The sequence below is a fragment of the Vespa crabro genome, chromosome 12 (genome assembly GCF_910589235.1).
Source record: "Vespa crabro chromosome 12, iyVesCrab1.2, whole genome shotgun sequence".
Lineage (NCBI taxonomy): Eukaryota > Metazoa > Arthropoda > Insecta > Hymenoptera > Vespidae > Vespa > Vespa crabro.
Window position 1 is genome coordinate 5,908,038 of NC_060966.1, and position 15,282 is coordinate 5,923,319.

At 36.8% G+C, this 15,282-nt stretch overlaps 1 long non-coding RNA gene across 2 annotated transcripts; it reads right to left on the reverse strand.

Annotated features, from left to right (window-relative positions):
* Positions 1-3,039: 3,039 nt before the first annotated feature.
* On the reverse strand, positions 3,040-14,682 carry LOC124428325. 2 transcript variants are annotated; one of them, XR_006943139.1, is made up of 6 exons: positions 14,625-14,682; positions 9,060-14,450; positions 8,051-8,528; positions 7,653-7,800; positions 7,243-7,420; positions 3,040-3,360 (listed from the first exon to the last, which is right to left on the reverse strand). It is a non-coding gene; the product is annotated as an uncharacterized LOC124428325 (long non-coding RNA). The 2 variants fall into 2 exon arrangements; XR_006943138.1 differs by having other exon boundaries at positions 8,051-14,450.
* Between the last annotated feature and the right edge of the window lie 600 nt (positions 14,683-15,282).

The window sequence follows — 15,282 nt, forward strand, 5'->3', positions numbered from 1 at the left end:
TGATGTGTGAAGAGGTGGCACGTGAAAGCATGCCACCTCCTGGACAGTTTTGTTCTCCAATTACAAAATTCGATTTGCAGAGTAGCGCCTAAATTTTCTCCGCAAATCAGAATTTGTAACAGGATCACATGATCTGTGAAGAAGTGGCACGAGAAAGCATGCCACCTCCTGGACAGTTTTGTTCTCCAATTACAAAATTCGATTTGCAGGGCGGCGCAAAAATTTTCTCCGCAAATCAGAATTTGTAACAGGATCACATGATCTGTGAAGAAGTGGCACGAGAAAGCATGCCACCTCCTGGACAGTTTTGTTCTCCAATTACAAAATTCGATTTGCAGGGCGGCGCAAAAATTTTCTCCGCAAATCAGAATTTGTAACAGGATCACATGATCTGTGAAGAAGTGGCACGAGAAAGCATGCCACCTCCTGGACAGTTTTGTTCTCCAATTACAAAATTCGATTTGCAGAGTAGCGCCTAAATTTTCTCCGCAAATCAGAATTTGTAACAGGATCACATGATGTGTGAAGAGGTAGTACGAGAAAGCATGCCACCTCCTGGACAGTTTTGTTCTCCAATTACAAAATTCGATTTGCAGGGCGGCGCAAAAATTTTCTCCGCAAATCAGAATTTGTAACAGGATCACATGATCTGTGAAGAAGTGGCACGAGAAAGCATGCCACCTCCTGGTAAGTATGTTCTCCTATTATAAAATTCGATTTGCAGAGTAGCGCCTGAATTTTCTCCGCAAATCAGAATTTGTAACAGGATCACATGATGTGTGAAGAAGTGGCACGAGAAAGCATGCCACCTCCTGGTAAGTATGTTCTCCTATTACAAAATTCGATTTGCAGAGTAGCGCCTGAATTTTCTCCGCAAATCAGAATTTGTAACAGGATCACATGATATATGAAGAGGTAGCACGAGAAAGCATGCCACCTCCAGGTAAGTATGTTCTCCTATTACAAAATTCGATTTGCAGGGCGGCGCAAAAATTTTCTCCGCAAATCAGAATTTGTAACAGGATCACATGATGTGTGAAGAAGTGGCACGAGAAAGCGTGCCACCTCCTGGACAGTTTTGTTCTCCAATTACAAAATTCGATTTGCAGGGCGGCGCAAAAATTTTCTCCGCAAATCAGAATTTGTAACAGGATCACATGATCTGTGAAGAAGTGGCACGAGAAAGCATGCCACCTCCTGGACAGTTTTGTTCTCCAATTACAAAATTCGATTTGCAGAGTAGCGCCAAAATTTTCTCCGCAAATCAGAATTTTTAACAGGATCACATGATGTGTGAAGAAGTGGCACGAGAAAGCGTGCCACCTCCTGGACAGTTTTGTTCTCCTATTACAAAATTCGATTTGCAGGGCGGCGCAAAAATTTTCTCCGCAAATCAGAATTTGTAACAGGATCACATGATGTGTGAAGAGGTGGCACGTGAAAGCATGCCACCTCCTGGACAGTTTTGTTCTCCAATTACAAAATTCGATTTGCAGAGTAGCGCCTAAATTTTCTCCGCAAATCAGAATTTGTAACAGGATCACATGATGTGTGAAGAGGTAGTACGAGAAAGCATGCCACCTCCTGGACAGTTTTGTTCTCCAATTACAAAATTCGATTTGCAGGGCGGCGCAAAAATTTTCTCCGCAAATCAGAATTTGTAACAGGATCACATGATCTGTGAAGAAGTGGCACGAGAAAGCATGCCACCTCCTGGTAAGTATGTTCTCCTATTACAAAATTCGATTTGCAGGGCGGCGCAAAAATTTTCTCCGCAAATCAGAATTTGTAACAGGATCACATGATCTGTGAAGAGGTGGCACGTGAAAGCATGCCACCTCCTGGACAGTTTTGTTCTCCAATTACAAAATTCGATTTGCAGAGTAGCGCCTAAATTTTCTCCGCAAATCAGAATTTGTAACAGGATCACATGATGTGTGAAGAGGTAGTACGAGAAAGCATGCCACCTCCTGGACAGTTTTGTTCTCCAATTACAAAATTCGATTTGCAGGGCGGCGCAAAAATTTTCTCCGCAAATCAGAATTTGTAACAGGATCACATGATCTGTGAAGAAGTGGCACGAGAAAGCATGCCACCTCCTGGTAAGTATGTTCTCCTATTACAAAATTCGATTTGCAGGGCGGCGCAAAAATTTTCTCCGCAAATCAGAATTTGTAACAGGATCACATGATGTGTGAAGAGGTGGCACGTGAAAGCATGCCACCTCCAGGTAAGTATGTTCTCCTATTACAAAATTCGATTTGCAGAGTAGCGCCTAAATTTTCTCCGCAAATCAGAATTTGTAACAGGATCACATGATGTGTGAAGAAGTGGCACGAGAAAGCGTGCCACCTCCTGGACAGTTTTGTTCTCCAATTACAAAATTCGATTTGCAGGGCGGCGCAAAAATTTTCTCCGCAAATCAGAATTTGTAACAGGATCACATGATCTGTGAAGAAGTGGCACGAGAAAGCATGCCACCTCCTGGACAGTTTTGTTCTCCAATTACAAAATTCGATTTGCAGGGCGGCGCAAAAATTTTCTCCGCAAATCAGAATTTTTAACAGGATCACATGATGTGTGAAGAAGTGGCACGAGAAAGCGTGCCACCTCCTGGACAGTTTTGTTCTCCTATTACAAAATTCGATTTGCAGGGCGGCGCAAAAATTTTCTCCGCAAATCAGAATTTGTAACCGGATCACATGATGTGTGAAGAGGTGGCACGTGAAAGCATGCCACCTCCTGGACAGTTTTGTTCTCCTATTACAAAATTCGATTTGCAGGGCGGCGCAAAAACTTTCTCCGCAAATCAGAATTTGTAACAGAATCACATGATGTGTGAGGAATATAATTTTAAATGTTATACCTGGCCCACTTCTTATAAGTGATAAACTTTTATTAGAATTTTAAATCGAAAGATGCGAAAATTTTTATCTATCATTTGAGTTTTTATTAGAAAAACATTATAAACTAGAGTTACAATGTTTTTACGAATTGTTAAGTCCTAAAGTAATGTTTTAAATAATTTCAAAATCATGATTCATTATTTATATATATTTATTTTTCGTTTCTGTAAAAGTAATGCAGTAGCAGTATTCTTTACTATTAGAAGAACAATGTTCATAACCGACGACCTATCGATATAATTGCTTTTCGAAGGAACATCGAGATTTTAAATATGATTTTGCTTGAATTTTTATTCGAATTAATTTTTAGTATAATTTCGAGAGGATGCAGTCTTTTTTCTGTCTTTTAATTATCTATTTATTCATCTTCAGATATCCAACGAAACGATTCCCGAGTGAGTTGGACGAAGTCTCATGAATATAGTGTCCTTTCCAAGAGCATTGGCCGTAAAAACTGAAAAATATAAAGATATATTAAAAGACGAGAAAGATTTTTTAATGTTTCCTTAGGTGCAAATGAAAAATTCATAAATATGAAGGAAATGAAACTACATTTAATAGTGTTTTATAATTTTTATATAAAAAAAATGGAAAGACAATATTGGTGGATCTAAGTATAGGTTTTGAAACAGTTTATTTGCTCGAAGATGTATGTCGTATGTTTTAGGAAAAGAAATGCTTAGAAAGACGCTAGATAGATAGGAAGGAAGGAAGGAAGGAAGGAAAGAAGGACCGACGCGACGTTCTAAAATTCAAAATTCGGTGGTAGGAGACCTCGATCGTCTGCATGCGGCAGGATCATAGAAGCTAAACGTAAAATATAGCCAGAGGTTCACGCCCATGCGTCGAGAAGAAAGGTGGGATGGTGAAAGGCGGTCGGATGGCGGTCGGAGGGTGGTTGAAAGGGTGGTCAAAAGGGTGGTCGAAAGGGTGGCCGCAGTTAAATACCTAAATACCATCGAACCTCGACAGGCTGATACGCGTTCGCGCACGGCTTGTTAAACGATTAATCGCGCTGATTGGATTCCAATTAGTCTGCTAACGACATCCCAACCAAAACTGATATTCGCGTGATACTTTTCGACATTTTCGTTGTCTTCATTTTTCCATCTTATTTTTATTTAATTTTTATATATAAATATATTATTATCATGTTACAATAATTGTAATTAATTACTATTACATATTTAGCGAGTACATTTTGAGAAGATGATTTATTCTAGTGTGATTTGTAGGATTCATTTTGACGAGATGCGTTTGACGTTAACACGTAATTTCTGGTTAATGCTTAGTCCATTATCAATGTCATTTTTCTTTTCGAATAGCTTCTGTCGTTGGCAGACATTAGGGCGTGATACGATTGAGCGAGAAGATTTTCAATCGCAGAAAGTCACGAGGACAAACGTTTCGAAGGGCTAGTCCTCTTTTATTTCTCCCTATTTTGACCCTTGGTTCCTTCAAATTTCAACACCAACACGTACAAATTCGTCAAAAAATAAATGTATTATATGTTTTAGATTAACCTTTGCAACATTTCTTTTTTTTCCCTTCTTGTTGTTATCTAAAATTTAGCTTTTGTTAAATTGACTTTTAATATTCAAAAGTTTGAATATTTTTCGTGTTTAATTTTAAATCATAATAAGCTCGTTGATTTATTAAACAAGAATAGTTTATCACTTGATTAATTTGCACGACATCTTTGCGAGTCCCATTGCTCTCGTTTTTCCTGACAAGTAGTACGCGCAAGCAACGAGAAACACAAAGGAAAAGAGATTGCAACGTATTAATTAATTTCGCTGTGTGGGCAAATGAATTTGTCGCGTTCTATATACGATTGCTCGGTAGGCAACGATCATAATGAAAGTCGCTTAAAACAACCGACGACAAAATGGAAGATCATAAATCTTCCAATGTCCGGCAAAATTAACGTTTTAATGTCAACATCTTCGACGTTATAATTTATATCATTGTAAATTGTGCTTCCCGATAACTTTATAAAATCGAATGACAAGAAGCTTACTTATTTGTATTTTTCTCAAATATATACACAACCAAATAACATTTGATCTTGAATTGTTTCGTAATTAATACTCAAACTTTAAAAAGTCGAAAAGTTTTGCTGTACATGTTTGTTTTACAAAAAGAAAAAAAAAAAAAAAAGAAGAAAAAGAAATACAAAAAAAAATAAAAAGAAAAAAGGGAGAAAAATCTGTTTTTTTCTTTTCTTTTTTTTTTTTTTTCAAATGTTTGTAGGAACGTGCTACAACGCTCGTTCTTTTTTTCGTGTTTCCATTTGTAAAAGAAAAAAAAAATCTATATATATGTAGAAAAAAAAGGGAAACAAGAAAAAAGAAGGGGGGAAAAAAAGAACAGAGCGGACGTTGTTTCTCCCTATCATCCGAGCGTTTAACCGATGCGACTCGTCGTTGGCATCGAGAATCGATCGAGCGTTGTAAGTGACACGGCGCGGCGTTCGCGCGAAAAAACGTGACGTAGTTTTTGACGGAGAATGAACGGCAAAGATTATGCGCTGGCATTCGTACGAACTATACGTATACCTAGACGATATCTCTCGATCGGAGAGGGATGTTCGTCCCTGGAATAAAAAATGGCGCGACGATTTTCGGTGAGATTCGACTGTTCAACTTAAAAAATAGCACGCTAGGTTGGACCGATAAAGCATGGGACATTCATCTCGGAACACGGGTACGGTCAGAGTGTGTACTTTTATATATCGAATTGAGATATGTACAATGTTATCTCTTTTGAAATTCGCCGATTTTTTCCTTTTTTCTTTTTTAATCCTTGTTTCTTTTTTTTTTTTTTATGAATGAATTGACCGATACTTTTTTATTACTTTTAGTATTATCTCCATCCTTCGATCTATAAACGAGACACTTCCGTTTAATGATTTAGTCTTCGAGATTAATGTCGACAAAAAAAGAAAGAAAAATAAAAAAAAAAATAAAAAAAAAATAAAAAACAAAAAAAGAAAGAAAAAAAGAACCAAAAGAAAAAAGAAACAAAAAGGAGGAAAAAACCAACATTGCGTTGGTAAAATACGCATGAAAAATCGATCCAAAAACTTTTCCTTTTTTTTTTTTTTTTTTTTTTTTTTTTATATATATATTTCCCGAACGTTCAATGGAGATACAAAACACCTATATGAAAGAGTTTTGTAATCTCTAGAGCCAGTCTTTATCATATACCATCGATCGAGCTTTACACCGTTTAAGCTCAATACGAAGAGACGATTTTTTTCGAAACTGACCTCGCGACACGTAGAGCTTTGCAGTTATTTTGGTTTATTTTATTTTTAATTTATATCGTTCGATTCATTTTTCTTTCTCTCTTTTCTCTCTCTTCTTTTTTTTTTTTTTTTATTTTTTTTATTCAATCTTCGACGTAAAAGAGAAATAGCAATGGAGTAAATATTACCTCTGAATACTCTATAATATTCTAAGATATAGATAGTTCAAATTTGTGAACATCACGTGAGAGCTCTATTCATTCTAAGCTAGAGCAAAAGCGGTGAGGAAAGAGATAGAGAGATAGATAGACAGATAGATAAAGGGAGACAGAATGAGAGAGTGAGGTTGAATTCGAAATTTCGCGGAAGCCTTTCAGCAGTAGCACAGATTCAGCAGCCACCTGCTAAGCCGGACTAAGCTTCTGCAAAGTGTCGTCGACTTAGGGTTGCGATCGGGCAGCTGGTTGGTATGTTGCTCTCTCGTACACACGGCAAGTAATTCTGGTTAGTCTGACGGTGAATTAATAAAGAGTCCAGATTCCCATGGGACCTTTGGGAATCGTTGCTACTCCACACACTTTTCATTCTCTCCCTCTCTCTCTCTCTCTCTCTCTCACTCTTATTCTCTCTTTCTATTTTCAGTGAGTCTTCTTTCATAGCCTACCCAAAGCAATCCCCTCTTTCTGCAGATCTGCTAACGTGTTCACGGTAGCGAGAGAACGCTAGACTACTGCCCACCAAACATATACACACACACATATACTGAAATAGAGAACGAGAAAGAGAGAGAGAGAGAGAGAGAGAGAGAGAGAGAGAGAGAGAAAGAGAAAATGGGGACAACGAGGGTGGAATTCTAGCAGGGCCAGCGCATTGCCGACGTATTTGCATTCAATTTCTTTCGAAGGGTCCTCCAGGCAGCACCCCTTGTCGATCGTGAAATAGGGTCTAGAGGATAAAACGAACGTACTTGGGCAAACATTAACGGGGGACAAGGTCGAAGAGTTTTCGCAATAGCTTTCTCTCTCTCTCTCTCTCTCTCTCTTTTTCTTTCTTTCTCTAGCTCTATCTTTATCTACTCATCGATACCTTCAAGAAGAGATGTTCGAGAGGCAGCAAGAAAAGCAGCCGAGTATACTGCACGTGGACGTCTGTACACATCCAAGTTTTCCTTCAATGCGCGAATATTTCAGATGCTCCTTTTTGAGATAAGTATCCTCTTTCTGTTCCGTTCTGAATGATTACGTTCGAATTTATAGAAGAAATCCTTTGAAAACATCAAATAATTTATATGTATATATATATCAGTAATAAATAGTAAATCGAAGATTAATTAAATGAAATTATCCGTTCATTATTTATCTGAATTGCACGAAAATTTAAAAGGCAGGTATAAATCTATTCAAATAGAAATAAATGAAAATCTAGAAAGAAGATACCAAACTTTTTTATATATTTCGTTGAATCGGTATATACCAAAGATCTGTCTATCAACTTACATTTTAGATCGCACGAGCTTAAAGCCAGGGTTGAAATGATGACGTCCATCTGTAAGACAATTCGTCCGTGTGGAAAGACAGGAAATGAAAGGTGCTTCGTGTTGGCTCCCTGTTATAAAGTCGATTTTCTCCTTTGCCATCGCGTTTTCTACGTGTATTTTAGAAAGAAATTCGTGAGAAATTCAGTTTAACGATAAGAAGGAGAAGAAGATAGAGAAGAGGAGGAAATATAGTAAGATAGTGAGTGTATCTACATAGAAGCACATATGTATTTGTATATATTTCTCTCCCTTTCTCTCTCTCTCTCTCTCTCTCTCTCTCTCTCTCTCTCTCTCTCTCTCTCTATATATATATATATATATATATATAGAGATATATATATGTAGTATAATACTTACGAAGAATATTTTGTGGAGAAAAGTAGAAGTAGAGGAAACAGAGTCGAAAGTTTCGCGAGAAATTCCTGGTTGGCAGGGCAAATTACGTGGTTTTGAGGACGCGCTCGTCCCTCCTTTTCTTTCTTTTCTTTCTTCCTTCCTTCCTTCCTTCCTTCCTTCCTTCCTTCCTTCCTATCTTTCCGTATTTTCTCGTATCTTTTTTCTTCTTCTTTTTCTTCCTTTTTTTTATTATCTTTATAGTTTCTTTTTTTTCTTTTTTTTTTCCTTTTAGTTTTACTATTTTTCTTTAGTTTTTTTTTATCCTATCTTCTTTCTATCTACACTCTTTTCGCAGTGTCCGTCCGTTTTCGTATTACGGTACGATGGCTTTCTGGGTAAGGAAAGGATAACGAAGTCCTCCGAACGCATCCACTGGGACAGGAAAGCCACTGCAACGTCCGGTTTGAGAGTGTCCTTCGAAGACAAACGTCCTGGACGTCTACGGGGATGTCAACTTTTAACTAGAGACATCGTTAATACCATAATGCCAAGAGAAAAAAAAAAAAAAGAAAAGAAATAATACATTTTTCTGTCTTATATAACTTTCTAAAATTTAACTATAAACTTTTCTTTTTTCTTTCTTTCTTTCTTGAAAATTTTTACAAATAAAAATCATGAAACTCAAAAGAGTTTTTCTTGTCCTGTTTCTTTTTTTTTTTTTTCTTTCCTTTTTTTTCCCCCTGAAGAATCATAGTCGTATTTTCTGTAGATGCTTTCATACCAAACATGATATCTTTTCCAGCATACGACGAGTTTCGAAATAAATCGACGCTTTAAGATGTTATTTCCTTATCAGAGATATTCCAACATAAGCTACAAAATACGAACTTTGATCTTCGTAGTTCTCTCTCTCTCTCTCTCTCTCTCTCTCTCTCTCTCTCTCTCTCTCTCTCTCTCTTTCTTTTTATTTTCTCTTTGCCATCGAAAAGTCGTAGGTACATACCTACGTGCAGGAAGAACCGATACTCACGAGAGAAATTCTCCTCGGCACTTTTCAATTTCCGACGTTATTTCGTTAAGAACTCGTCTCGAGCTTCCATCTTCCACATTGTTCTCACGATGGTCTCTCTCTTTCTCTCTCTCTTATTCTTTTCTGCTCTTGGAAAGAAGTAAATGCACGTACATGTCTGCTGAATCTTCTCCTTCCTCTTCCCTTTTTCCCTTTCTCTTTTCCTCCTTTTTTTCATTTTCCTTTCCTTTTTCCATTTTTCTTTCTTTTTTATATTCATCTTTCTCATCTTCTCAAAGACGTACGATGCAATTTTAATATTTAACGTCCACTCAGCCTGCCTCTTTCCTTCGCGACGAAGTAAAGAATAATCGTCATCAAAGTTGGCATTTCGTCTTTCGAATAACGATTTTTTTTTCTGGACTTTGTCAAGTTTTAAAGTAATCAAAGCTTCGACCACCTCTCCCATGCCCTTTCTTTTTCTTATTCTTGCTCTCTCTCTCTCTCTCACTTCACACATGTACACACAATCTCTCTTTCTCACGCTCTCACTCTATCTATCTTCATATTCCGTTCGCAAAGACTTTACTCGCTATAAGCTAGAAAGTCGAAGTGACTTTCTGTAAGGTTCAAAAGGGCTACATGCTCTGAGACGAAATTATTAAGGAGATTTTGGCTAGCTCGAAGGCACATTTTCTCTCTCTCTCTGTCTCTTTCTCTCTCTCTAACACTGATAATCTTCAAAGACGATCCTTCAAAGAGGAAAGAATTGAAGATCGAGTTCCACGAATGAAATAAAACACCAAAGAGATGAATTATAAATTGCCTTGTCGTAAGGACAAGGGACAAGAATAAGGTTGGTAGGACTGCTTTTGAAGAGGGTGGCTTCCCATCGTCACCAACGTCTCTTGACAAATGACTCTCGGCGCCAAGAGCGACGGTCCACGGAGAGAATCCACTGGAATCCGAGACTCTTCTCTAAGGGGGCAAGAGGAATAGATAAAGAGAGAGAGAGAGAGGGGGGGGAGGTGAGGGTGTCTCTTAATAATCTCAGACCCTTCGACTCCGTTGATCGCACTAAACTTCCAGCCGATGAGTCAGACGTTTCAATTCCATCGGACCAAGTTTTTCCTCTTAACAAATTATTCTAATTCGATTTTTTCGTCCGGGAGGTGGGGGGAGGGAGGGAGGAGGAGAGTTAGTGAAGTAAATCCTGCATGGTATATCGTTCGCGATACTAATTTCAAAAAAAAAAGATCCTGTAAAAATTTACTATCAAATCTTACTCTAAAAATAGATCCCATTTAGATTGGATAAAATTTATATGGAGGAAAAAAGAAAAGAAGATTGTCCTTAAAGTTAAACTTTCAAGGGGATAGAATTTTCTAGAAATTATTTCAAGGATCCATTATAAATTATTATTTTTCAACTTGCCGATAATACATAAATACATTTTTAACGATTAATTAGTTTTCAACGTTTTCGTACGAGAGTAAAACTTGCGCGAACTTTTTATCACACGAAGCTCGTCGTACGCGTAATTTCGTGATGTTAGAGCCGCACGCGTTCTGTTCCTTAGAACATGCTCACGTAACGTGGCTTTTCCGTTCGTCGATTCACCCCTCGGCACCCATGTAACGGCGACACGCAATAGGCGGAGAGACGTTTGCAAGGCAGTCACGCTTATGTTCCAGATTCTTATCCGATTTCCTCGAAGGAAGTACGCTTAAATTTTGCCTCATCGAATTGCTCTCTTTTATTTTTTCTCTCTTTCCTTCCCTCCCTCCCTCTCTCTTACTCTCTTTTCATATTTTTTTTTTCTTTTTCTTTTTACTTTCAACATTGAGTATTTTCACATGAAATCAACGTCACTCTATCATTTATGGTGACATAAATTCGAATCGAGTTTTGTCACTTAGACGAAATGGAATAGAAATAAAAGATTTAACCCTGTTATTTCAGTTTTAGAATTTTATGATGGAAAAGAGAGAGAGAGAGAGAAAGAGAAAGAGATAGAAAGGGAGAGAGGGTAAGAGAGAAAGAGAGAGAGAGAGAAAGATGGAAAGATAGTTTCAAATCAAAGAAATCATTTTCCCATCAGTTTTCCAGCTTCGTTCCAGTTTATTTAACAAACACGAAACCGATAGCTATACGTACGTATATATGTATATATGTATACATAAGCCATTCCTACGCGGTCCATACTTAATCGATAGCTTCTGTCTCCGAGCATTGTCCCACTTTCCACGGGGTCGTTCGGTCGAAAGTTAATTGAAATTCTATTTTCGAAATACATATATATATATATATATATATATATATATATATATATATATATGGATATTTTATTTGAGAGATCGTTAGTGTTATTTTCATCTAAAGATACTAAGTAGAAAATGTATGTAAAATATATATATATATATGCATATAATACACGTATACATATATGTTAGAATCGATTTTATTTTATCGATTGAGAAGTTTCAACCTGGAGAAATTCATTAATGGGAGATTCGCGAATGAGAAGAATGCAAGCACCGGGGAAAGCACTGCGGTAACTAATTGCAAATTCCAGCTGTTCGTACGAGTGCGAATCGAAGTTGATTAATCGTTTGACCGATATCGCGTGGCAACGCACCTTCGATCGGAATAATCGATCATTCGTTTTAGAAAAGGATCACGCGATCATGTCCTTCCTGCTTTTTCGGGATGAAAAGTCCTCCTACAGGTTCTCTCACTTTCTAGCTACTGCTCTGCTTGAGGGACCAAAACTTGGATAGTCCCTTTTCGTGACTCATACCGATTTATCTAAGCCAAGATGGAACGGCGTCCCGTCTCTACGATAATCCCGAACGATCGTTCATTCGACTGACGCCTTTGGATCGAACCGCTGGAGCATGGATTATCACGTCTTTTGCAAGAGAAAACCAACCGCTCGGCCGTGATTTACTATTTATTATAGTATTTTGCTTTGATGCCTCGTCATCTACTACTCTGCCCTTCCTTATATCGTATATCGAATTTTTCGACGTAAATTTATCGGTCTATAAATTATATGAACATCCCGTTCTTCGTTTTATTTCTCAGCTGATAGTTGTATGTCTAAAATTTTTCAATGGATTTATATCTAATAATCACACAAAAAAAAAAAAAGAAAATAAAAAGAAAAAGAAAAAGAAATGTTTAACCAAACTGATTGATCTACTAATCAAGTCGTATGGGATTGTGATATGATTATGTTTTGATAAAGAAAAATTTGTCAGGGTTTTTTTTTCTAATTCTATTTTTTTCCCCCTTTCTTTCCTTTTCTTTTTCCCAATCTTACGTATTCGCACGAAGATGAGTTGGACATAGGGAATATGGTTTGACGTTGGTGAACGAAAGGACCGAAGGGACTGGTGGTGGTGCTAGAAAATGTCTCACGAGAATTCGGGAACGTCTCGTTGATCTTGACGAGGGTTTTCCACGGAGTGCCGGAGTGCGAAAGATAACTCCGATTTCGACGTTATCGCCTGTCGCGGCCCCAATCGTCGATGACGTTAACGACGGTGTGTCGCAAAGACAAGTCGGCTGAACGAAGAGAAAGAGAGAGTCAGAGAATGAGAGAATGAGAGAGAAAGATCAGAGCTATCGAAGATATCCAGGCACGCGAGAAAGCCAATCGAGCGAGGTGATGCGTCTTTTCCTAAAACGAATTCGACTTGCTATTGTTCGATAAAAACACAAAAACGTTTTATAAAGTCGAAGAAATTCTTGTCATCGATTCTCGAGAACTGTATAACAGTAGAAAAATAAAGGAACACGCTGATAAACGACTTTTAAATATTTCAAACGATTCGTGATATTATTAATCACTATAAAAAAAAAAAAAAAATAAAAAAGAAAAGAAAAAAAAAAACTATATAATGACAATAACTTCATCGAAAGAATTTTTAAACGTTACCATCTATTTCTAGAATTACTCATTGTTAAAATGAATTCCATTAATTATTGCAACTGGAAATTGTTTTTTTACAAGTACAAAAAAATTGCTTAATTGTAATTCCGAAATAGAAAATATTTTCTTTTTCTTTTTGTTTGTTTTTTCAATACCTTCAACACAGTGTGTCCGCCTCTCGAATTTTCGTGGTTCTCACGCAAGGACAGTTAATTCTAAGCTGAGAAGGAGCAGCAATCGCGTGAAACGGGCGAGCGAGAAATGGTAAGGGCGTTAATCTAAGCCACGTTACACCTTCCTTGAGCGATAGATTTCTCGAAAGTTTAACGCGAGTGGTGCTCGCTGAGACGGCATCTGTTACCATTCCACGACTCGAAGGGCGATAATTCTCATCGTTTGGCCGCCATTAAATCTTACTCGAAGTAAACTCTCTCTCTCTCTCTCTTTCTTTCTCTCTCTTTCTATTAAACAAGATCCTTGCAATTATCAGCTAATCAAAGCACTTAAACTTTTCCATGTAATCCATGGACAGTGTTGATCTTTAAAACGCATAAGCGTGTGTCATTTGTATTCTTTGAAAATCGATTGATTAATATAACAGCTATGTATGTACATTTACTTTGAATAAGTATACACATACATAGATTTGCGATCAAGAAATGGGGAAATCAAATCTTACTCTATTTAATTCTAACGATTATCATAAATGTTGAATGAGATAACTTTGTTCGTTTTAGGTCACGTTTGATGGTACCAAACGGGCGATTCCTTCCCGACGCTTGGTTATTAATTACCGATATTCAAATTTACAAATTTAATTAGCGATATTTAATTATCGGCTTTATATCGGTGGACGAGCGACTAATACTCGAGCGACGAACACGACGTTCTCCATCCGGGAAATCTCGTTTATTAGAGCGAGCCAGCCTCGTTATCGAGCTAAGGACGATGCTGCCCATGGGTCATTAATATTCATTCTCGTAATTTTCTCCGATAAAGAAATCTACCCAAAGAACGAGACGATGGAAACGAACGGAGACAGATTTTTTTTCTTCTTCTTCTTTCTTTTTTTTTTTCTCTTTTTTTTATCCTTGTTCTTTTTTTTTTCTTCGTTTCTACCTCGACGTGATTATCTCGTTATCGTATCTAAAAGTACGACCAATCGATCGATAGTGCTCGGTCAAAAGGGAACACGTTATATAGGGTGCGCCAAAAGTTTCTTGATTTTTCTTTCCTCTTTTTTTTTTCTTGTTTTTTTTTTTTTTCTTCTGTATATCAATCACCCTTTTTCGCAAACCTTTTAGACTAATTTTCTTTTATTCTCAGATTGTACAATTGCAGCAAGCTTAAAAACTTTTAATCCATTGTGTATCTTCAAACAGCGCGTTTTCAACGATGATTTTTCAATATTTTTCATTTTGTCTCTTTTGATCGTACCTAATGATTATATTTTTCTGAATTCAAACTTTACTGATCTGTAATAGAAAAAGAAAAGATTTTTAATTATTTAGTTATCCGTATGATTTAATTCTCATCGTTCTGATCACTGAATAATTGAATAAGGATATATCTGTCACTATTCTTTTTATTAGACATAAATTGATAATTTCTTTAAGGATAAGATATAAATTTATAATACGTGTACTAACATTCTATTTCCATAACTCATCACAAACTTTAGGGACTGATAGCTCCAAGTAAAGGATCTGAAATTAAAGCCGTATATTAGAATTTCAGCAGACCTCCTGTCGCGATCATAGTATTATCCTACGTTATTGAAATCTTAATGGCAGTGAAAAGGAATTCTAAGATTATCCCTCTCTCTCTCTCTCCCTCTCTCTCTCTCTCTCTCTCTCTCTCTTTCATGATGATAATGATATAATGATAAAAATAAGAATTAATTTCACGAAGAAACATAATTTTTATCCGATCGTTCATAACTATCGACTTTAATATTTTCTAGAATTATTTACAAACTGGAAAAAAAAATATATATATATATATATCGTTTGTTTGTAAAAAAAAATGATAGATAACTATACGAGTTTTATCTCGATCGGTATTATTTTTCCAGCAAAGAAGAAAAACGAGTAACACGCAAAGAAGAACATGAGATTAATGATTCGGCTCGTTCAACCGACGAAAGGAATCTTTTTCCTTTGTGAAATCATTTAGCGAGAAATATTATTTATAAATTTTGTAATTAAGGAAATAAAAGAAATCAAAAAAGAAAATAAAAAGAAAAAGGATAATTTCAAATAAACAAATTCAATGAACGAGCAGATTGCAATGGCGATGCTGAGTGAG